At 41.4% G+C, this 26,262-nt stretch overlaps 1 protein-coding gene across 2 annotated transcripts in view; it reads left to right on the top strand.

Moving 5' to 3' along the window:
• The first annotated feature begins 644 nt into the window (after positions 1-644).
• Pafah1b1 (platelet activating factor acetylhydrolase 1b regulatory subunit 1) overlaps positions 645-26,262 on the top strand; it is a 62,155-nt gene continuing 36,537 nt past the window's right edge. Inside the window, exon 1 of one of the 2 annotated variants that reach the window (XM_006977371.4) lies at positions 645-787. The gene's annotated coding sequence lies outside the window, so the exon portion shown is untranslated. Of the gene's footprint in view, positions 788-954; positions 1,605-26,262 lie in introns of those variants that run through there. The other variant, XM_076542882.1, reaches the window with a different exon arrangement.

The raw sequence follows: 26,262 nt of genomic DNA, 5'->3' as shown, positions 1-26,262 counted from the left end.
CCCACCAACCTACCCCCGTCTTTTCCGGGGTGGGTGGGGGGAGGGATGGGGAAATAACCCCCACAGGCTACAGGCAGAAAAGGAGCAGCAGCCTGGCCCGGCTCGAGGCAGCCAGGGACCCGCGGTCCGCCTGGGCAGAGGAATGAGGGCCAAAGCAGAGACCGAGTTTGTGATGAGCCCCAGCAGTCGGACAGGGGGCTCTTCCCAAGGGTACAGCGGGCAGAAGAGCAAGAAAACCTGCGCCCGCGGCGCAAGCCAGGGCCGCCGGCCCGGGGTACAGCAGCACCCAAGCCCACCCTGCAGAAGGGAGCGCGGCCCAGGCTCGGCCCAGCCCGCGCATGCGCCCCAGCGCCTCCGCTCCCCTCCCCTCTTCCTGGCGGGTCTGGGGCGGCGGCAGCGCGGTGACGTCAGGGCGTTGGGGCAGCTCCTGTGACAGACGGAGCTGGAGCGGCGGGGCGGCGGCGGAGTCCGGCGGCCGAGATAGCGAGGGAAGGGAGCGAACGCGCAGCGACCCGCGGGTCCAGGGAGCGAGGAGGAGCCGGAGGGGAGCGCTCGGGCGCGAGCGAGAGGACGCGCGAGCGCCGGGCTAGGGCTCGAGCCCCGGAACGGCTGAGGAGCCCGCCCGCGGCCCTCCCCTCCCCCTCCCCGGGACCGGGCCCAGCGCGCCATCCTCCCCCTCCCTCCCTCCCTCCCTCCTTCCTCCCTTCCCTCTCCCTCCCCCTCCCCCGCCGGTGGATGGGAGTGAAGGACGGAAGAGGCCCTGCGGAGGCGGCGGTGCAGCGCTCCGGTAAGGTGGCGACGCTCTGCGTCCTCCCCTCTTGTCTCCTCCACCGCGCTCGGGCGGCCGCGGGCCGGGCTGGCGGCCTGACGATGTGGCTGCGCCGGTCCCCTCCCTCCCATTCTCCCCTCCCCCTGCCGCCGCCGCTGCCTCCTCCTTCTTCTTCTCCTCTCCTCGCTCTCAAAATGGCGGCCGCGACGGCCGTTGAGTGAGAGGCACCGAGGAGGGGGGCCTGGTCGGGGAGGGCGCTGCCCTGGCTCTGGTCCTCGGGCCCGGGGCTGCAGGCTCCCCGGGCCGCCGCGGCTTCACCCGAGGCCTGTCGGGCTGCATCGCCCTCCTGCCGCCGTGACTTAGCAAGAAAAGTATTCTTGGGTGGGAAGGGCGTGGGGAGCAGGTCGCTCGCTCTCTGATCTCAGGGAAAGGGCCCAGCCCTCCCGGGCCGCGGAAGCGAGCCCCGCAGTCCCCACCCCTCCGCGGGCTGGCGGCTCGTCGCCCGGGGCTCCGCCAGCCACCGGGCCTTCCAGGCGTCTGGGTCCCCACCTGTCCTTAGGTTGGGGGTCGACCTGAGGAGGATGGCCCGCCCGCCGCCTAGGCCCTTGGCCCCCCGGTGCGGTGGTGGTTCAGCCAGCCTCTGCACTCCGTAAAGATCTGCAGCATCCACCCTCCAAATCGGGCAGGGTTTTCCTTTCTGCCGCTGGCTCCTTGCACGGGAGTTGCCTTTTGACGTTGCTAACACTGAGCTCCGAGGCCCTCTGCTATTCCCTTCATCCCGTGTCTCCATTCCTTTAGGAAACGCTGTGACTATTGACCCTGTCTAGCCTCCCAGGTGAGAAAACGTTTTTGAGATGGTGGGCTTATTTTTACTACCTCTAACAAACACAGCCAAAGAGGAGTGATTTTCACTGTCTTGAAATGAGAGAAAGCAAGGTGCCTGGCTTTATTTGTTACTCTCCTTTTTTTTTCAGTGACTTAGCAAGAAACTCCTTGGGAGGAGGGCAGGAAATTTTCCGTTGAGGTTGAGTTTGAATCTAATTCCTATCAGTCCTTTGGTTAAGAAATTGTGTTTGAAGAAGAGTACCGGATTTGTGGTCTCATTCTCAATGGGCGATGTCATGCCAAGGATCCCCCCTCCCCCTTTCCTTAAGAGGCAATTGCGAGAAAATAAAGATATTACTGTTTTTCCGACCTTTAGTTTCAAGCACACACTCCTTAAGATTCACAACCTTTAAAAGATCCAACAACAACAGAAAGGTCATTTTAGCAATTCTCTTTTTGTTCAGGGTGGGTTGTTTTGTGTGAATTTTCTGGGGGTGGGATGGTGGAGAGACCTTGTTTGGGCCTTCATACCAGTAATATTGTCTCCCCGCTTCATTTTGCCACAGCAGTGTTTGCTTAGTATTCTCCCCTCCCTTGCAGTGGAGCTGGATTGCTGCAGGATTCAGTCCCTTAATCAGGAATATTTTTAGTTGAGTACGCCAGTAATAATATGTTGAATATACATTAAGAGCTCTAACTTTAAAAATTGGTTTGGTTTTAAGGCTCTTACCAGCTTTTATTTATAATGGTTGTCTTTTAGGACATAGTTCTGCAAAATAATTGGCAGTTACAAATTGCGGTTTTTATTAAAGCAGAATATGTATTTAGGGTAATTTATTCTTTCATGGTCGATTTAAAAGATCATTGTTTGGTTTCAGAGGGAAGGATTTCCTACAATAAATTTAAAGCTGGTATATATAATTTAAAAGTCAGAGAAAGGAACCCAGCTTTTCACAGACTATTTCTGCATATGTTGGTTTGATGGAGCACACCCTGTTTTGGTACATCCTCCCACCTCCTTAAAAATGGGTTAATATTTGTGGATGCTATGAACAGCCATTGAGCCGGGAGGATTGGGTGGAGTAAGGGAGCGACAGCAGAAGCTGTGAAATGCTCGATTGCCCTTTCATCTCATTTTCTTCATCCTCATACTTTGTAAGGTTATTTGATACTAATTGTAGCTACAACAAAGGGATTTCTCTGTTGTAAATCTTTCCACCTTTTTTTTCCTTCAAGAAGGGCATTGAATAATGGAATAAAAGCAGCATCCATGCTCTAAAACTAGTACTTATTGTCCACCTGTGTATATATGTGTGTGTGTATAAAACATCTACATATATGCTCTAGTTAATTTTTTTTTTAAATTCTAGCCAAAAGAGTGTTAAATTATCTAATGCCATGAATATTTGGCAACAAAAAGCATGGTATACTGCAAAAAAAAAAATCTAGTTAAAAATACTTGTTTTTAGGTTTTTTTTTCCCTTAATGAACATCAAAGATGAGAAAATACAGAGTAGTTGTTTTGTGTCAAGAGCTCTTTAAATAGACCTTTTCTCTTGTGCTGCCTCTTGCATAGGACTTTATGTGTAATAAAAGAGCATAGCTCACTTTAGTGTCTTGTGCTTCTTAAAGAATTTTAAAATTGACAAATACAATTTTGATGAACCTTATGTTTGTAACTTTGGGTATATTTTTACAATTTTTTTATTTTTTATTTTTAATGTAGCTAGAAAGTCAAAAGGCTATTATGGGTGATAGATGAGTACACTGGGATTAGTGTTTCACTGTATTGTGTCTGACATATCCCTGACCCTACTATTTCTAGTTAATGGTGAATCCCCACCCCACCCCTGCCCAGGAGCTTACTGATAATTTAAGAGTACAATGTTTGTGTGCTTATGTTTCTGGCAGGTGTCAGAATCTTGCTTAGTTCAGAGAAAAGAGTTTTAAAAATTATTCACAATCCTATATTTATAAAAACTTGTGAATGAAGTTGGTATGAATTTCTTTTTTCACTCACTCACTCACTCACTCACTCACTCACTCACTCACTCACTCACTCATTCATGTTTGTTTGTATGCACCAACTTACATGGATCATGTCTTTTCTACCACCATGTAGGTCCTGTGGATTGAACTCAAGTTAGATTTGGTGGCAAACATCTTTATCCACTCAGCCATCTTGCCATCTTTTAAGATGGGGTCTTACTGTAGCCCAGGCTGGCCGAATTTGCTGTGGAGCTTGTCCCTGACCTTGAACTTCCAGTAGTTACCGTCCACCTCTGCAAGTGCTGGGGTTACAGGACACTATCTATGTAGCCTTAATTAAAAAGTACTCACTCCTTTTGTATCATAATGGGGCCTCTAATTGCCTCTTTCTGCCTTAGAAGCCTTCCGAGTGCTGTAAAACAGGTATGTGTGCCATCATACTGCTTTCAGTAGTATTTGGTGTTTTTTTTCCCTGAGACAGGGTTTCTCTGTGTAGTTTAGGTGCCTGTCCTGGATCTTGCTTTGTACACCAGGCTGGCCTCGAACTCACAGAGATCCGCCTGGCTCTGCCTCCCGAGTGCTGGTATCAAAGGTGTGCACCACCACTGCCCGGCTGGTGTCTATTTTTAAGTTAAGTTATATACATAACTTTCTGGATAAAATATCTCTAGCATGAAAAGTATCTGTTTCTGGGAATGAAAAATCAGTATCTCATAATTGTTGGTTTTCTAGTTCAGAAGATCCATATTGTTATGCTGTATTTAAGAAAAGGAAAGTAGCCAGGTGGTGGTGGCCCCACACCTTTAATTCCAGCACTTGGGAGGCAGAGGCAGGCTAATTTCTGTGAGTTTGAGGCCAGCCTAGTTTACAGAGCAAGTTCCAGGACAGCAAAGGCTACACAGAGAAACCCTGTCTTGGAAAACGGGCGGGGGGGCGGGGGGGGGGGGGCGGGGTGTAGATAGAGCTGGTGAGATGGTTTAACACTTGCTGCTAAGCTTGACAACGTGAGTTTGATTCCCAGTACCCACATGGTAGACAGAGCCATCTCCCACAATTTCGCCTCTGATTGGCACATATACATACTAATAAAAAAGGAAAATAAATGTTGCTCTCTTGTATTATATATGAAGCTACCTAGATATCTGGATGTTCATGTGTGTAAATGACTTTATGCTTGTATTTACATCTGGTTCATATTATCCACAGTTGTCATCTCAGTGAGCTATAGATATTATAGATCATGTCATTATGGTAGAACTGTCTTTTCAGTTTTATTTTTGATTGTGTATGTGTATGTGGCTAGTTATGAGTATGTGCAAGTGAGTACAAGTACTAGAGATGTTGGATCCCTGAAGCTGGAGTTCAAGGTAGTTGTGATCTGTCCATGTCTTCTGTAAGAGTAGTAAGTGCTATTAACCATTTCTCTCCCTCTCCCTCTCCCTCTCCCTCTCCCTCTCCCTCTCCCCCTCCCCCCTCCCCCCCCCCCCCCTCTCTCTCTCTCTCTCTCTCTCTCTCTCTCTCTCTCTCTCTCTCTCGTGTGTGTGTGTGTGTGTGTGTGTGTTAGATGTCTGTGGAAGTCAGAGTACAACTTTCAGGAGTTGGTTCTCCTTCCACTGTGAGTCCTGAGGATCAAACTCATGTTGACAGGTTTGGTGGCAAGCACCTTCACCTTCTGAGCCATATGCCAGTCCTGTATGATAGAGCTATCTTAAGTCAGTTCCAGCACCCAGGAGGCAGAGAGGCAGGTGGCTCTGAGGTCAAGGCCAGCCTGGTCTTCATAGTGACCATCAGGATACATAGTGAGACCTCCTGACTCGAACAAACAAAAAACAACCCCCCCCCCCCAAAAAAAAAAAAAAACAAGCTCAAAGCAAAATATTATACAAAGTGAATGTTCAGTTCTGAAGTTGTGATACAGGTCCATCCCTCCCCCACCCCCCAATCACTTGTCTTCCTCCCCACCCCTCTTAAGAACTTGAGGTTAGCTGGCTTTAAATGAAGCTGATTATGGCTGTATCTGTTTTGTGCCTGAGGGTAGGGTTGTTGGGATTGGAACTCAAGGCTTTCCTGTTGGATGTTCACCACCACCACTAAGAAGCTACACCTGTCAGAAATTTTTACTTGCTTCTAATAGAAGTCTCTGTTGCTCGGTGTGGTGGTGCATGCCTTAAATCCCAGCATTTGGGAGGCAGAAGCAGGTGGATCTTTGAGTTCAAGGCCAGCCTGGTTTACGAAGTGAGTTTCAGGTCAGCTAGGGCTGTTACACAGAGAAACTCTGTCTCGAAAAACAAACAAACAAAAATAATAAAATAAAACTAAAAAGCAAATGAAGTCTCTGTGATGAAAATATTTTATGACAGATAACCTGTTTTTTTTTTTTTTTGGTTTGTTTTTCAAGACAGGGTTTCTTTGTGTAGTTTTGGAGCCTGTCCTGGAACTCTCTGTAGACCAGGCTGGCCTCAAACTCACAGAGATCTGCCTGGCTCTGACTCCCGGGTGATGGGATCAAAGGCGTGCACCACCACTGCCTTTAAAAAAAAGAATCATTTACTAGATATAAAGCAAAGAACAATCAGACTGCAATCCACAGAACCAGGGAGGCTATATAGCAGGGGGGACCCTAGGATGACTGTCGCGTATAATAAGTTTTGGTTTTACTCAATCACTGGGCAAGCCTCAGTGAAACATTTCACTATTAGTATAAGAATTTGTACTGTATCAAGCTGACAATAGAAAAAACAATTAAAAAAAAGAATAATTTGAAGTGGAAATTTTTGGCCACTGTTTTGTCTTGTGCAATACAGCCATTACTTTTTTTATTTGACAAGTTTCTCTATTTAAAATAAAGCTAGATTTTCACAATGAGAAACTGAAGAGAGAAGCAAATTTCCTTACATTCTGAAGATGCTTAGCTGTAAGTTAAGTTGAGTCCTAGTTGTGAAAAGCCATTTTGGGAAATGTATATTTCTTTTCTTTGCTTGGAGATGCGGTCTCCAATAGCCCAGACCTTAAACTCAAAATATAACTGAGCCTTGCCTTTAACTTCTCATTCTCTTGCAGTCTCCCAAGAGAAATGGGTATTTCATGAAGAAAGATGCTATAACACATTGTGTAAACATAATGAGTCACTTCACTGAAGTCTTTTTGGATTGTTCTAACAATGTTACTGGTTTGGTATGACAATTTACATAGTCAGTTAAATAGAACTATAATTTCTATTAATTTTTGTCATTGGCACAGGAGTTACAAATTTTAGTTGGTATTTGTGCTTTATGGCACAGTCATGATAAGTAATTAATTTGGTTGCTTTTTTTCTTTGAAAATGGGTGGCTTTTGGTTAAAACAGGATTAATCTGTCAGGGATCTTCTAAATAGTCTCTCAACTATTACCGTTTAGCTGTGTCAAACATTTGCCTAGTTTGTGCTGTTGAATTTGGTACCCGTTTCAACTTATTTTCTCATCTTTTAGGTAGATGGGTATTTTCATATATGAGAGAATTAAAATTCCACCAATTTTTTTCTCCTGAAGTCACTTAGGTAGTAGCTAGAGTGCCACTTGGGTGCTGGCTTACATGGTCAAATGATTCCTTTTCATAGTGATTGACTTCTTTTGAAAAAGTTTACAAAATACTTCGTTGTTGAGCATTTATACCATGAAGCACAAATATTAAGGGCAGGTAGTCAAACAACTACACAGCAGATGTCACCCATTTAAGAAGGGAACATTTTACATTCTAAAATTCTCACAGACTCTCATAATTTAAAATTTACATTTTATTTATTTAGTTGTGGGTGTGGGAGCATGCTCCACATTATGAGTTGCAGAAGTCAGAGGACAACTTTTGAGATTCTATTCTACTATTTCAGTCCCAGAGATTAAACTCAGGCATTGTCAGTAAGCAGCTGTATATCCTGAGCCATCCTGCCAGCCCTCAAAATTTCTCTGTTTATTTTATTTAAATACATTCACATTTCAGGGGTATAATTTAAAATGTTTCATTTTGGCTGGTGTAGTTCACTAGCTTTCATTGAGCAAGCTCAGAGGTAATGTTTTGCTGCTTCTATTTAAAATAAGCCTCGAGGGGCTGGGGAGATGGCTCAGTGGTTAAGAGCACTGGCTGCTCTTCCAGAGGACCAGGTTCAATTCCTAGCATCCACTTGGCAGCTCGAAACTGTCTGTGACTCCAATCCCAGAGGCTCCAACACCCTTACACAGACATACATGCAAACAAAACACCAATGCACATAAAATAAATAATGTAAAAAAAAAAAAGAAAAGTTCTGGAGGCTGGGAAGTCCAATGTCAAGGTGCCAGGGTTGGTGAGAGATCTTGCACCATTATTTTACAGAGGCAGCATATGCTGAGATAGATCTAGTGTGTACACTTGGGTTTCTCTTACTTTTCTTTAACCTATCCTTTATCCTTTTTATCTTAATTTTGAAAATGGTAACTGGGGGCATTTGTTAACTTTGTTCCTGCATTTTGCATGAATAGATTTGCAATGCCTAACATTGCTTTAAAAATATTATTTTAGCCAGGTGGTGGTTGCACATGCCTTTAATTCCAGAACTTGGGAGGCAGAGGCAGGTGGATCTCATTTGAGTTAGAGGCCAACCTAGTCTCCAGAGTGAGTTCTAGGATAACCAGGGCTACACAGAGAAACCCTGTCTGGAAAAAACAAAAAGCAACCAAAACAAACCAAAAAACAAAAACCCAGGGCCTTGTGAAATCTAAGCATGTGCTTTTATCACTGAGCTGCACTCCCCAGGCCAAATAATTTTAACTTTTGAAAGCATTATAAAAAGTTTTATGTTTGGGGCCAGCAAGGTGGTTCAGGTACTAAAGGAACTTACTGTGCAAACCTGATGACCTGAGTTGGATCCCCAGAACCCACATGCAAGTATAGAGTCATTCTACACAGTTGTTTGCCGACCTTTGCAGCTGCACCAAGGCATATGGGCCCACATGGATACATCATTCTTGCAGACAGGCACAGAATAATAAAACAAAGTTTTATGATTTGTACCTTGTGGATGGTTGAAATCTGTGACAGAGATGGCTATGTGTCTTTCCTTCCTTCCTTCCTTCCTTCCTTCCTTCCTTCCTTCCTTCCTTCCTTCCTTCCTTCCTTCCTTCCTTCTTTCTTTTGTTCTCTCTCTCTCTCTCTCTCTCTCTCTCTCTCTCTCTCTCTCTCTCTCTCTCTTTCTCTCTCTCTCTCCTCTTCTTCTCTTCACTGGGTATTGAACCTGGAGCCTTGGGCATAGCATCCTAGGCAAAGTGTTCTATTACTGAATAGTATATTTAGCTTAGTTATTTTTCAAAATAATTCTCTTTAATTTATTTTTTGGAAGTAGGGCCTTACTATGTGTTCCTAGCTGGTCTTGAACTCATGGAAATTGGCTGTCCTCTGTCTCGTGAGTGCTAGGACTAAAGATGTGTGTCACCATGGCTGATGTTTTCTGTACAGAGGGTCAGTCTTTCTCAGCTTTTTTTTTTTTTTTTTTTTTTTGAGACAGGACTTGATGTGTAGTCCTGGCTGGCCTGGAACTCACTATGTAGGAAGGAGTGGGCCTTGAACTCACAGATACCACTTGCCTTTGCCTTCTAAGTGCTGACATTCAAGGTGCATGTCACCATGCCTGGCCCACATCTAGTACTTGAAGCCCTGATTGCTTGGGTTATGGGCTCAGGTACCACTCTGTCTGGTAGCAGTTGCTAATTTTTAAGTTAAATTAAGAAATTAAAATACAGGGGGCTGGAGAGATGGCTCAGAGGTTAAGAGCACTGACTGCTCTTCCTAGAGGTCCTGAGTTCAATTCCCAGCAACCACATGGTGGCTCACAACCATCTGTAATGAGATCTGGTGCCCTCTTCTGGCCTGCAGTCATACATGCTGTATACATAATAAATAAATAAATCTTTAAAAAAAAATAAAGAAATTAAAATACAACGTCTCATGTAGCGCAGACTGACCTGAAATTAATGGAGGATAACCTTGAACTTCTGACTCTTCTGCCTTGTATCTTGAATGGTTCTCCCCCACCCCCCAACCCCCTTCTTCCCAGTGTTGATCATTCAACTTAGTGCCTCTCACAGACTAGGCAAGCTGCCTATTATTGGGCCACCCACCCATCTTCTGCCAAGTCCTTAAAGGACATCTTCTATTTATGCATTGTTTCTTTCTTTTTTTAGTTTTTGGAGACAGGGTTTCTCTGTGTAGCCCTAGCTATTCTAGAACTTGCTCTGTAGACCAGGCTTGCCTCACAAATGATCCATCCACCTGTCTCTGCCTCCTGAGTGCTGGGCTTAAAGGCGTGTGCAACCACCACCTGGCCTTATCCATCCTTTCTTTTACTTTATCGAGAATATGCTGGTACCAGTTATAGGAATGCTAGCACTAGACTGGTCTACCTAGCAATACCCTACTCAAAAAACAAGCAAACCGAGGGTGAAAATGAGACTGGTATTATTTGGTATTTCTTGACCCCCACCCCCAATACTAAGGGAATTGAACCTAAGGTCTTACATATTAGACAAATGAGCCACTGATGAGCTACACATATCCCCAGCCCTCTTTTTACATTTATTCACCTACTTGTTTTTAATTTATTTTGTGTGTATGCATGAGTATCGAGGTGTGCATGTAAAGATCAGGAAACCGCTTGTAGGAGTCTATTCTTTCTTACCCTATGGGTTATAGGGATCAGACTCAAGTTCTCAGGCTTGGTGGCAAGTGCTTTATCCTTTGAAAGTTTCCTTGGCCTCTAGTTCTCTTTTTGTTTCTAGATAAAATCTCAATACCCAGACTGGCCTTGAATTCACTGTATAGCCCAAGCTGGTTTTCAATTTAGGATTCTCCTGCCTCAGTCTCTTGAGTTGATGAGATGGCAGACTTGTCACAAATCTAGACTAATTAGCTTAATTTTGAAAGGTACAGAAAAGCTATATACTTAGTGTTAGCAGAAAATTAAGCTTTTGAGTAAAGCATGTACTTGGTGCCAGATATCAATCCGAGGGTCTTCCCTGTTAGGCAACTGTTTTACCACAGGCCTGTGTGCATTAGAGTGGGTTTTCTGGGGTGTTTTTTATTTTTTTATTTTTTTTTTTTTGCCCCCTCCTCTACTCCTTTGATAAGATTGGTTAGATTCTTTTTTTTTTCCCCGAGACAGGTTTTCTCTGTGTAGACCTGTCCTAGAACTCACTTTGTAGACCAAGCACCTTGAACTCAGAGATGACTTGCCTCTGCCTTTGGAGTGCTGGGATTAAAGGCGTGGGCCATCACTTCTTGGCTCCCTGGTAGGATTCTTTATTTTTTTCCTTTTTTTAGATTGATTTTATGTGTATGAATGTTTTGCCTGTCTGTGTATATGCATGCCAGGTACCCACAGAAGACAGAAGAGGGTGTTGGATCCCCTGGAACTGTAGTTATAGGTGGTTGTGAGCTACCATGTGGGTGCTAGTAATCAAACTCAGGTCCTCTGTAAGAAGGAATGCTCTTTTTTAATTTTTCCATACAGGGTTTCTCTGTAACAGTCTTGGCTGTCCTAGAACTCTCTTTGTAGACCAGGCTGGCCTGGAACTCACTGAGATCCACCTGTCTCTGCCTCCCAGGTGATGGGATTAGAGGATTGTGCCTCCACCGCCTGGCAGAAGGAGTGCTCTTAACTTCTAAACCATCCTCTTTATCCCAAGATTCTTTTTTTAAATAAGAGTATTACCTTACTATGCAGTTTAATCATATACAGTCATTTTTATAGGTTTGTTTGCTTTTTTTTTTTTTTTTAAATACAGGATCTTGGTGCTTTATTGGGGGGTGGGTGTTAAGGCAGGGCCTCACTAGTATCTCTGCTTGGCCTGGAGCTCTGAGAGATCCATCTTGTAATGTAGTCTAGTCCAAGCCTGCAACTCCTGCACTAAAGCAATCTTCTTGCTTCAGTCTCCTGAGGCTAGAATTAAATATATACCATTATATCTAGCCCTAAATAAGTACTTCAGTTAAAAAATAAAAGGCTGGGCAATGGTGGCATCCGCCTTTAATCCCAGCACTGGGGAGGCAGAGGCAGGTGAATCTCTGTGAGTTTGAGGCCAGCCTGATCTACAAAGTGAGTTCTAGGACAGGCTCCAAAAAAAGCTACACAGAGAAACTCAAAAACAAACTACAACAACAAAATGTATTTTGACTAATTAGAACCTGAACATTTGTTTTTAATGCCATGTGTGTAGGAAGTCAAAAGAGGTAGGATTCCTTAGAACTGTGGAGTTACAGGCAACTGTGATTTACCATGTGAGAGCTGGAGTCCCATCTGGATCCTGTGCAAGAGCAACCACTGATCCAAAGCCATCTCTTTAGTCCTCCCTTTATATTCTTTTTTTTTTTTTTTTGAGTAAGAGTCTTTATGTAGTCCTATACTGGAACTCTTGTAGATCAGGGTGGCCTTGAACTTGCATCGATTCTCTTGTCTTCTACTTTCCAAAAGGTGTGTGTCACAAAACTCAGCCCTTTTAGGACTCTCCCCCACCCCCAGGGTTTCTCTGTTTAGTCTTGGCTATCCTTTAGATTCTTTTTTTTTTTTTTTTTAAGGTTTATTTATTTATTATGTATACAGTGTTCTGCCTGCCTGTATGCCTGCAGGCCAAAAGAGGGCACCAGACCTCATTAAGGATGGTTGTGAGCCATCATGTGGTTGCTGGGAATTGAACTCAGGACCTCTAGAAGAGCAACCCGTGCTCTTAACCACTGAGCCATCTTTCCAGCCCTCCTTTAGATTCTTAATAAATGATTAATTAGGAAATTTAGTGTTTACATAATGTGTTTGTATCAGTGTTTTGTTAGAAACATTGTGTATGTTTGTTGGGCTAATTGCAGGGCCCATCAGATGATGTTTGAAAGATGAATTTTGAAATGTCTCTTTAAGAATAAGTAATTGAAGCTGGTGATAGTGGCACATGCCTTTAATCCAAGTACTCAGGAGGCAGAGACAGGAGGATCTCTGAGTTCAAGGCCAGCCTGGTCTACAAATCCAGTTCCAGAACAGCCAAAGCTATACAGAGAAACCCTGTCTCGAAAAACAAACAAAACAAAACAACAACAAAAGAATAAGTAATTGGAGCAGACACTGGAGAAGATCATCTGGATAGTCGAAAGAGCAGCATATTAGTACACGGCATGTAAACTTTGTGTATGTATGCTGGTAAAGTCTGGGAGAGGAGATTGTGGGATAGGCTGGGAAATTATATAAGCCAAATTGATAGAATTTCTATGTTCTCTATAGCTAGTAGGCAATCTGGAAGTCATTAAACACGTTCTGGCAAAGGCTAGCATTTGGGTCCATTGTGTGTTATGTAGTCTATGTGGGTGGCAACAAAGATGATTGATTGTAGTGTGGAGGTCACAGTTTTTCAGGAAAGAATGATTACTGCTTGAAATATGATAGTGACCATGAAGATTGTTGACTGGAGAAAGGATTAGGAAGTAGAATTGTGAATGCTTGGTGCAGTATGAAGAGAAGAATGTAGGTAGTTTGTAGCTTGAGTGAGGAAGTGGAATTGAGAAACAATTTACAGAATAAAAGGAATTGTATAGGATAGTAAATAAAACTGCTAGATAAATTTTCCTAAACCACATCCAGTTTTCATTTTCTTTAAAAATTTTTGTATGTGAATGTTTTGCTTGCATTTATATCTGTGCACCATGTTTGTGCCTGGTACTAGAGGAGGCCAGAATAGGGTGTTGGATCTCCTGGAACTGGAGTTTGAGAAGTTGTGGGTTACTGGGAGTCGACCAGGTCCTCTGGAAGACCAGCCAGTGCTCTAATATCTCTTCAACTCTTTTTTAAAAAATTACTTATTTTTTTTTTTAAGGTATGGGCAGCCCAGATTGGCCTCAAACTCTCAACTCCCCTTCCTGAGGGCTGGGATTATGTTGTATGGTTTTAACCTGTTCTCAAAACTTTACCGCATGAAACTCAGCCCCCCATGCGCCCCCCCCCCCCTTTAAAAAAGAACTATGTCTTAACATAGTCCTGGAAATCCTGGAATTGACTGGGTAGGCCAGGCTGGCCTTGAACCATCTGCTTGCCTCTGCCTTCCAAGTGCTGGGATTAAAGGGGTGTACCACCACACCAAGCTCTACTTTTTATTGTCTTTCATTAGCTATGTATATGGGAAAGTAAAAGTCGTCATGGCAAAATTTGGTACTCACTAGATGTTAGTTTAGTATTAAATGATACTGTTTTCTTTTTGAAAAGTCATTTTTCTTTTTATGATCTTTTTTTTATCCTGTGTGTGTTTGTCTGTGTACATGTTTTAGTGTGCACACATGGGTGCTAGTGCATGTGTGAACATGCAGACTAGAGGTTAATGTTGTATATCTTTATCATTTGCTTTCTACCATTTTGTTTGTTTTTTGCTTTTGAGACAGGGTTTCTTTGTGTAGCTGTGGCTGTCGTGGAACTCGCTCTGTAGACCAGGCTAGCCTCAAACTCACAGAGATCTGCCTGTCTCTGCCTCCCAAGTGCTGGGATTAAAGATGTGTACCACCATTGCCCAGCCACTTTCTACCTTTTAAGAAAATAATTATTTGCCTGTAATACCAGCACTCGGGAGGCAGAGGCAGGTGGATTTCTGTGAGTTCGAGGCCAGCCTGGTCTACAGAGCTAGTCCAGGACAGACTCCAAAGCTACAGAAAAACCCTGTCTAGAAAAACCAAAGGAAAAAAAAAGAAAATAATTATTTGATGATTTCATTTAAGTGTCTAATGTCATTGTCATTTCTACACCCTCTCAAGCTCCATCCTTTTTTTTTTTTTTTTTTTGGTTTTGCGAGACAGGGTTTCTCTGTGTAGTTTTAGTGTCTATCCTGAATCTCGCTCTCTAGAACAGACTGGCCTCAAACTCACAGAGATCCTCCCGGCTCTGCCTCCTAAGTGCTGGGATTAAAGGTCAGCCCGGCAAGCTCTATCCTTTTTATTATTGCCAGCCATGTCTCTGTAGTTTAGCCTTAGTAAGCTATGGTATGTTCAGTGCTACTTCCCAGACCTCTTCATGGTGCTTTTACTCTGTATAGTCCTTCCTCATAACCTTTTCAGCCTAAATAACAGATTGTCCTTTTTCAGGCAACATTTCCAAATTTTTTTTTTTTTTTTTTTTTTTTTGGTTTTTCGAGACAGGGTTTCTCTGTGTAGCTTTGCACCTTTCCTGGAGCTCACTTGGTAGCCCAGGCTGGCCTCGAACTCACAGAGATCCGCCTGGCTCTGCCTCCCGAGTGCTGGGATTAAAGGCGTGCGCCACCACCGCCCGGCCCAAATTTTTTTATTTGAAGGAAACTTTTTCTTTGAATTCATGATGTGGTGCCTTTTTTTTTTTAATAGCTTGTAAAAAATGTTTCATCTCATGTATCAGATGAGTCAGTGCATTTAAATAGCCTGGGGGTAACATCTAGTACATAGTAACTTGATTGTTAGAGTAGCAATAATGAAGATCATTTCTAAGATGAAGTGATAAATAATTTACCTGTACTTTTACCATTTTGTGATGTTAAAACTGATTTCTTTCTCTGCTCGGGCAGTCTCTTTCTTTGCTTTTATTACTGTTGTACCACTTCACTGTTTCTGAGCCATATGAGGGAAATCTGAGATGAGTTACCCTTTACATCATTCTTTTCATTAAACTTTATTGTGAGTGTTTGAGTCATTTGGGTAGTACTAACTTTAAAGAAATGGGCAAAATAGGTGTTAGGAAGTTTGACAATTTGCTCAGGGTCAGTTTGTGAATGAACAGGATGATTTCTTTTTCTTCTAGTGATGAGAAATTAGGTTCTCACATGAGGCACACATTCTACCACTGAACTATACCTCTAGGCCCCCAAAATGATTTTTAAACCATGACTGCTTGACTCAAATTCTTTGCAGCAAGACATCATCAGAACTGGTAAGAAATGGTGGTGCCTGCTGGGCAGTGGTGGCATCCTGTTTTGAACCTCCTCCCTCAATAGGACTAACTTAATCTGCCTGTAACAAGACCTATACACAGCCAAAAATATTCTTAAAATTTTCACCTCTTTGTAATTTAATTAATTAATTGGTTGATTTTTCATTTTTATTTATTTATTTATTTATTTTTTTGAGGCAGGGTCTCTACATAATCCTGACTGTCTGGAACTTACTATGTAGCCCTGTAGATTAGGCTGGCATTGAATTTAGACATCTGCCTGCCTCTGCCTCTTGAGTGCTGGGATTAAACTAAGTTTTATTTTTAAATCATGTGTCTGTGTTTGGGTTTGTGCATGGGAATGCAGGTGCCACAGAGGCCAATTCTCTGGAGCTGAAGACAGGTGGCTGTGAGCCATACAATGTGCGTGCTGGGAACCAACTTGGGTCCTCTGGTAGTGCTCTTAACCTCTGCACCATCTCTCTAGCACCTTTTTGTAGCTGGAGAGTTTTCTCTCGGGGTCCCGCCAGGCCCCGGCAGTCCAACAGCCCACTTATAAAATAAACACACAGACACTTATATTATTTAAACTGTTTGGCCTGATGGCTCAGGCTTCTTGCTAACTGTTCTTATATCTTAAATTAACCCATTTCTATAAATCTATACCTTGCCACGTGGCTCGTGGCTCACTGGCATCTTCACATGCTACTTGTCATGGCGGTGGCTGGCAGTGTCTCCCTGCCTCAGCCTTCCACTTTCCCCAATTTTCTTTTCTTTGTCCCGTCTATACTTCCTGCCTGGCTACTGGCCAATCAGTGTTTTATTTATTAACCAATCAGAGCAACACATTTGCCATACAGAATGTCCCACAGCACCTTTTATGTTTTATTATATGGTATATATACAGAAAAAATACTTATAGTAATATAGTAATATAAAAAATGTCTAGGTAACTACTCTCAAAGCTTAAAAAAAAATAAAGCATATGGGGGGAGGTGCACACTTTAAATCCCAGCACTCAGGAGGCAGAGGCAGGCAGATCTCCATGAGGGACATTCCTCTTGTTTGTATATATTCCTTTTTTGTTTGTTTGAGACAGGATCTCACTATGTAGCTCTGGCTGGCCTGGAACTCTGTATGTAGACCAGGCTGGCCTCTGCCTCCTGAGTGCTGGGATTAAAGGCATGTGCTACCATACCTGGCCTTTTAAAAACCAAACAATCTGTGCTTTCATGCAGTGGGAGTTGTTTCTTCCTTCCATCTGTGGGTCCTGGGATTGGAGCTCAGGTCATCAAGATTGTTGATAAGTGCCTTTTATGTGCTTGCTGAGCCACTTCACTGGCTCTGGGTTTTATACTTGTAGTATACACGTGCGTATCATTAAACAATGTAGATTTTTAGACCTTATGTGAATGTTATACCATGTATTTTCCAACTTGGTATTTTCATCTAGTAAAGTATTTTTTAGGTAGATGTTAGAAATAAGGCTTAAATGGTTTCTAACATTGCACTGTTTACTGCTGTGAGTATGGATAAAATATTTGCAGATGAGATAGTTTGTTTTGCATGTAATTCTTAAATTAATTAATGATTTTTCCTTAGTAATTTTTATGATTTGTATTTAATAAAGAGAATAATTAATATTGTTGGTATCAATTTTAGATCACAAATCCCTGAACCTCCTCCTCCTCCCCTCAATTTCCTTGACCATGGAAACAACCTGAGTTTATCCAGTTACTTAACGAGAGGTTTCGTGCATATTTCTCTTGGCCTTGTACAGCTAAAAAGTTTCTAAGCTGTATTTAAAATTACATACTTTGCATTATCTCTTTTCAGATCATCTTGGATAATTAGACAAAACTTCAGCAACTTTACATTATTACCATGTAAACAAAACTGGGCTTGGAGGTGCATGTCTTTAATCTCAGTAGTAAGGATAAGAAAGGATAGGCTATCCAGGTACAGGGCCTGTACAATAAGACTCTGTCTCAATAATAATAATAAAACCAAAGAAAGTTTGCAACTTTGCCTGCTTCATTTTACCACTTGTATTGTTCTCTATAGACACTTAATTTGTTATTCGTGCCTTTTTTGTGTCCAGATTATTAAGGACTCCCCCACAGTGTAGCTGAATGTTTAAAAAGACACAAAACTGTAAATCATGGACTTCTGTGCAAATGCCAGGTATTTATTGTTCTATATACTCAGGTTCTAGAAAGGTATTTTGTTTTTGTTGATAGTTTTTTGGTTTTTGGAGACAGGTTTTTTTGGTTTGTTTATTTTTTGTTTTTTAGAGACAGGGTTTCTCTGTATAGCTTTGGAGCGTATTCTGTAACTCACTCTGTAGACCATGATGGCCTTGAACTCACAGAGATCCGCCTGGCTCTGCCTTCCCGAGTGCTGGGATTAAAGGTGTGTGCCACCACTGTCCAGTTTGAGACTTTTTTTTTTTTTTTATTTTTTTAAAATGTAGTCCTGCCTGTTCTGGACCTAGCTTTGTAGATGAGGCTGGCCTCAAGAGATCCAACTGCCTCTGCCTTTCAAGTGCTGGAATCAAAGGCATTCAACACCACTGCCTAACTCTAGAAAGATTTTAAGCAGAAGAATTTAAAGTTGATATACGTATCTTCACCTTGTAGCCCTGACTGGCCTGGAACTTGATGCTACAGCAGGCTGGCCTTGAACTTGCAGAGTGTAGAGATCTACCTGCTTCTGCCTCCCTAGTGCTAGGATTGATTAAATATGTGGGTCATCCTGCCTAATGCCAAGCATATGTTTCCAGAGTATTCAGTATAGTTATTAGTAGAAAGACTCCTAGAAGAACTGTATACTAGTGAAAAGAGATTGCTTCAATAGAATTATCTCAGCCTCCAAATGCTGGAGATTGAGGTGTGTTCTACTGTGCCTAGCTTAGTGCTAAGGGTTTTACTAGTAAGTACAGTATTGCCTCTTCCTAAAGCGCGATTCACCTTTGTTAGAAGGAAGTTTTGTTTTCTTTGACACTATGGAGAACTACATGTCTTTATTTTTTCACTGTCACTGCTGAACCTCTGGAATTTAGAGTACAGATCACTCTTATTGGTGACTGCTTTTTGAAGCTGTTTGCTATCCTTAGCCATTCTAGTAATACTATATTTCCTAATCAAAAATTTGCACTTGAATTTTTTTCATAATATTTTTTTTTTCTTTTCAAAAGCCTGCCTCAAAGAATTGTCAACCAGTTCTATCTCCTTTTTTTTTTTTATTTTTTTTTTTATTTTTTATTTTTTGGTTTTTCGAGACAGGGTTTCTCTGTGTAGTTTTGCGCCTTTGCTGGATCTCACTTTGTAGACCAGGCTGACCTCGAACTCACAGAGATCCGCCTGCCTCTGCCTCCCGAGTGCTGGGATTAAAGGCGTGTGCCACTACCGCCTGGCAGTTCTATCTCCTTTTTAAAATTTTTATTTTATAATGCTAACTGGTCAGTTGTTAGAACAGTTCTGACAGTACTGATAGTTTTTACCCCCTTCTTCCCAACCCTAACCTCCTTTAAGTGGATTTTGTGTTCCTTTAGTGGATTGCATCTTATTAATCTTTATTACAGTATAGAGCCTAACAAGTTAAGTAATGAAAAAATACATTTAGCTTACACTTTCAGTTATTTTGTATGTTTCTTAAGGGCAGAGAATGTTTTAACATTATTACTTCTTTAGTGTGTGCATGCATGCCATAGCTCATGCATGGAGGCCAGAGAACAGTTTTCAGGAGTTGAATTTCCTTTTCCACTATGTGGGATGCATGGCACACAGGTCATTAGGCTTGATGGTAAGCACCTTTACTTGCAGAGCCATCTTGCCAGCCCTATTTCTAAGTTATTTGTACAAGTGGAGACAAATAGTGTGGGTGATAATTAATTAGCAACTTCTGAACAGTTGCTCCCTAATAGAAATGGGATCTGCCTTTATGACTAAGATCATACCCTAGAGAAAACCATCTTTGGGGCTGGGGACTTGGCTAAGTGGGTAAAATACTTGGCACAAGCATAATAACCTGAGTTTGGATCCCCAGCATCCACATAAAAATGTGTATGGTGGCATCAAAACCCAGTTCTCGAGGTAGGGCAGAGACATGCCCATTCCCGGAGCCCATTGGCTAGCCAGTGTACCTAATTGGTAAGCCCTGGGGTCCATGAGAGACCTTATGTAAAAATATGAAGTGGAAAGCAATAGAGGAAAGACACCCACTGTCAGCCTCAGTACCTCTCATGTACACAAGTGCATGCATGCTTGTGAACACAACACACAGACAAAGAGAATACCATCTTCAAGACCACGAGCAAATAGTGTACTGTTCAAAGAAAAAAGCGGTCTTCCTCTAGTTGTACTTTGGCCACAAGGCTCTTTCAAATCATTCCCATTGCTTCCATTCTAGTCCAAAGCCTGTCACCACTGATTACCAGGCCCTTCTCTTGCTTTAATGTGGTTCATTACTTCCAAAACAATCAGCATGAAGCATCACTTTGAGAACATTCTTCTCTAGCTAGAGAATTGCCATGATCCCCCCCCCCCCACACACATACACCACAGCTGAGGACCGAACCCAGGGCCTTGAGCTTGCTAGGCAAGCATTCTACCACTGAGCTAAATCCCCAACTCTGCCGTGATTTATTTATGTGTGTATGTGTGTTTGTGTAAATGTGTGCCAGTTGTGTGTGGGTGCTCAAAAGAGGGCTTCAGATCCCCGAGCTAGAAGTACAGGCTTTGTAAGCTGTCTGGCATGGGTGATAGGAACCTAAGTTGAATCCCCTGGAAGGGCAGGATGCATTCTTAACCTCTGAGCCATCTCTCCAGCCCCTTCCATGAATGTTTGTTTGTTTGTTTGTTTGTTTATTTATTTATTTATTTATTTATTTATTTATTTATTTATTTATTTATTTATTTCAAGGTTTTCTCTGTGTAGCCCTGGCTGTTCTGGAACTTGCTTTGTAGATGAGGGTGGCCTGAACTAAAAGAGATCTACCTGCCTCTGCCTCCTGAGTGCTGGGATTAAAGGTGTACACTGCCACTGCTCTGCACATGAATGTTTTATTAAGTATTACTAAGGTTTTTTTTCTCTTCAGTTTTAAAGCAGTGGAGTTTGTTACTTATTTTGAGTTTTTTTTTTTTTTTTTTTTTACAGGCAGGGTCTCATATATACCAGGCTGGCCTCAACTTGTTTTATAGCCAAGGATGACTTTGATGTCCTATCCTCTGGCCTCCTGAGTACTGGGAGTACAGACATTCATCACTATACCCAATTTATGTTTTACTTTCTAAAAAGTCATAATTAGAGGGCTTGGAGATAAGGCTCAGCAGTTAAGAGCACTGGCTGCTCTTCCAGAGGTCCTGAGTTTAGTTTCCAGTAACCGAATCGTGGCTCACAACCATCTATAGTAGGATCTAATGTCCTCTTCTGGCACAAAGTTGTATATGCAGATAAAAACACTCATATAATTTGAAAAACAAAACAAAAAAACAAAGAACAATTAGAGCTGGGTAGTGGTAGCACACACCTTGAATCCCAGCACTTGGGAGGCAGAGGCAGGTGGATCTTTGTGAGTTCGAGGCCAGCTTGGTCTACAAAATGAGTTCAAGGATAGCCAGGGTTACACAGAGAAACCCTGCCTTCAAAAACCAACAAGAAGAAAAAAGGAAGTTTAGTTTTGAGGCAGATTGTTTTTTTTTTTTAAAACCTCTGTAGGATTTTTACAATCTTCTCTGATATACTAATATCAGAGAATACTACATACTACATACTAATAGCAGTCTTTAAAAAAAAAAGTTATATCTAACTTAGCCCAAAGTAGCTGAACTTTGGTGACTCTTACTCCCTGGGTTTTAGAATTTTTTTGTTTGGATTTTTAAAAGAGAAGAGAGATAAAGTGATTTAGTGTATCTTTGCTTTCTAAGAGCACATTAAAATTTGGCGGTGGTGGTGCAAGTCTACAATTCCAGCACTTGGGACTCAGAAGCAGGTGGATCTCTTGCGTTTGAGGACAAGCAGGGCTGCACAGAGGTCTGTCTCAAAACAAATTTGGTCTGAGTTTACTATGATACCAAAGATAATCATTTAGGGAATACTAGTTGCATATTGTGTGCTAATTACTGTGAATTTATTTTAGAGATAACAATGAAAAACATGTAGGTTGCTGCTTTAGAGTATTGTTGAGGAAACATTGCTGCATATAATTGTAGTGCAGTGTGAAAAGTCTTAAATGTGTGTATACAAAGTACTAGGAAATCACAGGAGTTACTTTGTTTAATTTTGTATAAAAATGTAAAAGTGAATAAAATTTAGGGTCTGTTGCTTATGTTAGTTGCTGAAAGTTTTGCTAACACTATTTAAATATTCCTAACTAGTAATTTGAACCTGGTTTGTCTTTATTTGCAGCTTTACAGGGCATGACCCTAATAGTATTTGTTTTTGTTTTTGTTTTTTTAAACTTTTCACATTTTTGTTTATTTATTATGTGTGTATGGGATGTGTGTGTGTGTGTGTGTGTGTGTGTGTGTGTGTGTGTGTGTGTGTGTTTGCACACCACAGCACATATATGAGGACTGATTCTGCTTTCTTCCCATCATGTGGGTCAAAACAAAAAACTAGAGGCTAGGGGAGTATTAACCAATTTATGGTGCTGAGGATCAAACTTAGGGCTTTGTATATATGAGACAAGCACTCTACCCATACTCCAGTCACACATAATATTTTCTGACATTGATATTTCTTAATTTCCTCTTTTTTGTACTTTTGATTTTGATCTTTTAATACTAGCTGTCATTTATGCTGTTGTCTGTTAATTTTTTTTCTGTAGGAATGGGGGTGTGGTTGGTTTCACACTGTATAACTTACTGTAGTCCAGGCTGGCCTCAAACCTGAGGCAATTCTGCCTTGGCCTCCTGAATCCTAGGATTATAGGCATGAGCTACCACTCCTTGTTTACTTTATGGTTCTTTATTGAGGTGTGCATCAAATTCATATGGATTAAATTTTACCCATTAAAGAAAATTAAAATTTATATGCCTTCTGCTGAATTTTTGAGAATGAGGCTTAGCTGTTATTTTTAGAGTTCCTTGGGTGATTCTGATGAACAGTTCTAGTTTGAATTTAAATAAATAGTTTAGCAAAATTAATTTGAGAAAAGAGCATAAGTGGCATTTATTCTGTTTCTCTGTAGTGATTTCTAACCTAAAGAATTATTGCTTGAATTTTACATAAACTGGTAGAGGTATTGGAGTGTTCTCCCTTGACAGCTTTCAGTTCATAGAGTAATGGACTCCCAAGTTGGAAGTTATGGTACAATGCAATAGTATAATTTAGTATAGTAGTTTCCATGTTATGTGGTAATTTTTTGTCATCATAGATTCCACTAAGTTAAGAATAGTGAGTGGATTTAGAGTTGGAAAATTGGCTAAGCTGTTATAAGCATTTGTTATTCCTGCATGGGACCCAGGTTTGATTTTCCGCACCCACATGGCTGCTCACAGCTGTCTAACTCCAATCCCAGAGGATCTGACACCCTCTTCTGACCTCCTCTGGCACCGGACACACACATGATATGTATACAAACATGTAGGGAAAATATTCTTATACATAAAATAATAAAGACTTTAAAAACTTGAATAATAGTGGATTTAATAATAAAATAATAGTGGATTAGAGTATACTTACTAGGAAACTTTATCAGAAAGTAGGACTTCTTCATATTCCAGAGTATTTAAAGCAATGTGTTGAGCAGGCGCTATACCTGTACATGAATTCTGCAATGCAGATCCTTTCTTTGTATTTGCAATTAAGTAAGCATAGATTAATGCTAAAGGAAGTTTAAAAAGAAAAAATGTGACTCAAAAATCTCAAAAATAATACTTAAAAACAAGTATTTGGGGCTGGAGAGATTGCTCTGTTTTTCTAGAGGACCTGGGTTCAATTCCCAGCACTCACATGGCAGTTTACAAAAAAAACTGCCTATAACTCTACCTCCAGGGGATCTGACACCCTCACACAGACATACATGCATGCAAAACACCAATGTAGATGTAACCAATCGTCTTATTAAAATAAGAAACACAGAGCCAATGTAAAAGAGAAAGCGGAGGGGTCAGAGCTCAGAGATAAAATCTTACCTCCTGCAGTGCTCCTAACTTCCCCGAGAGAGAGCTACTTCCTGTTTGTCTGTGTTTAAATAGTCTTTCTGTTCTGCCTTCTCATTGGTTGTAAACCCAACCACATGACTGCCTCATCACTGCCTGTAAGTACCGCCCTCCAGGTCTTAAAGGCGTATGTCTCCAATACTGGCTGTATCCCTGAACACACAGAAATCTACCTAGCTCTTCTAACCACCACGCTCTTGCTATGGCTCTAATAGCTCTGACCCCAGGGCAACTTTATTTATTAACATAAAATTAAAATCACATTTCAGTACAAATAAAATATCACCATACACCAATGCTTATAAAGTAAAAATAAATAAATAAATCATTAAAAAAAACAAATATTTCTTATTTTTTCTTTTGTGGTTTTTTTCTTTTTGTTTCTTTTCTAGACAGGGTTTCTCTGTGTTTTCCTTGGCTGTCCTGGAAGTCACTCTGTAGACCAGGCTGGCCTCCAACTCAGAGTGCTGGGATTAAAGGCACATGCTACCACTGTCTTTTTTTATATTCCCTTCATTTGTAGGTGTGTATCACAAAACAACTGAGCTGAGATTTTATGTTCTGAGCTGAGATTTTTAAACCGTTAGAGCTGTATATAATAAAATTCTAACAATTCCTAGTTCAAAATGGCTATGATGCTGAAGTAAAAAAGGGAGACACCTTGTCTTCATTTGGGGAATATGAATAATCTTTGAGTGTCTATTGAAAGAACAAAAAAAGTCTCCTTTGTTGTAGGGTAGAAACATTTTTTTCTTTAAATTTATTTATTTATTTTCCTATTATCAGCTTGATACAGTATAAATTCTTATCCTAATAGTGAAATGTTTGATTGAGGCTTGCCCAGTAATTGAGTAAAACCAAAACTTACTATAAGCCACAGTCATCCTAGGGCCCCCCTGCTATATAGCCTCCCTGGTTCTGTGGGTTGCAGTCTGATTGTTCTTTGCTTTATATCTAGAATCCATTTATGAGTGAGTACATACCATGTTTGTTCTTCTGGGTTTGGGTTACCTCACTCAGGATGATATTTTCTAGTTCCATCCATTTGCATGCAAATTTCATGCTGTCATTGTTTTTCTCTGCTGAGTAGTACTCCATTGTGTATATGATATGTACCACATTTTCTTAATCCATTCTTCAGTTGACGGGCATCTAGGTTGTTTCCAGGTTCTGGCTATTACAAATAGTGCTCCTGTGAACATAGTTGAGCATGTATCTTTATGGTATGAATCAGCATTCCTTGGGTATATGCCCAAGAGTGATATGGCTGGGTCTTGAGGTAGATTTTCCCAATTTTCTGAGAAATCGCCATACTGATTTCCACAGTGGTTGTACAAGTTTGCATTCCCACCAACAGTGGAGGAGTGTTCCCTTTGCTCCACATCCTCTCCAACATTGACTGTCATTGGTGTTTTTGATCATAGCCATTCTGACAGGTGTAAGGTGGTGTCTCAGAGTCGTTTTGATTTGCATTTCTCTGATGATTAAGGATGTTGAGCATTTCTTTAAATGTCTTTCAGCCATTTGTGATTCTTCTTTTGAGAATTCTCTGTTTAGCTCTTTAGCCCATTTTTTAATTGGATTGTTCAGTATTTTGATGTCTAGTTTCTTGAGTTCATTATATACTTTGGAGATCAATCCTCTGTCAGATGTGGGGTTGGTTGGTGAAGTTCTTTCCCCATTCTATAGGCTTTTTGTCTTATTCACCGTGTCTTTTGCCCTACAAAAGCTTCTCAGTTTTAAGAGGTCCCATTTATTGTTGTGCTCAGTGTCTGTACTGCTGGTGTTATATTTAGGAAGTGATCTCCTGTGCCAATGTGTTCAAGATTACTTCCTACTTTCTCTTCTATTAAGTTTAGTGTAAGTGGATTTATGTTGAGGTCTTTGATCCACTTGGACTTGAGTTTTGTGCATGGTGACAGATACGGATCTATTTGTAATCTTTTACATATTGACATCCAGTTATGCCAGCACCATTTGTTGAAGATACTTAGAAACAGTTTTTTGCTTTTTGAAAATAACTTGTTTATTTTATGTGTATGGGTATTTTGTCACGTGCATGTAGTACCTGCTGAGGCCAGAAGGTGTTGGGTTGTCTTAGACTAGAATTACAAGTAGTTGTGAGTCTCATGTGGTTGCTGGGATTCAAACAGTCTTATGGAAGAATAGCCAGTGTTTTAAACCATCGAGCCATACTTCAGCCCTACTTTTGGGGGCGGGGGGCAGAGATAGGGTCTTATCAATGTAGCCTTGGCTGGCTTGAACTTGGTATGTAGACCAGGCTGGCCTTGAACTCACAGCTATCTACCTGCCTCTGCCTCCAAGTACTGGTATATAATATACCATGATACCTGGTATTCAATGTTTTACTTTTGCTGTCCATCAAAAGGAGTACCAAGGGATAGAAAAAGTTCCCTCCAGTAAAATTTTAGTAGCTTTTTAGAGAAATCTGGTATACTACTTTTATTTAAGAATACAGTTCATAGCTGGCAGTGGTGGTGCTCGCCTTTAATTCCAGCACTCAGGAAGCAGAGGAAAGCAAATCTCTTTGAGTTTGAGGGCAGCCAGGGCTATGCAGAGCAACCT

The sequence above is a fragment of the Peromyscus maniculatus genome, chromosome 8 (assembly GCF_049852395.1).
Source record: "Peromyscus maniculatus bairdii isolate BWxNUB_F1_BW_parent chromosome 8, HU_Pman_BW_mat_3.1, whole genome shotgun sequence".
In the NCBI taxonomy this organism is placed as follows: domain Eukaryota; kingdom Metazoa; phylum Chordata; class Mammalia; order Rodentia; family Cricetidae; genus Peromyscus; species Peromyscus maniculatus.
This window is presented reverse-complemented; position numbering and strand designations above follow the sequence as displayed.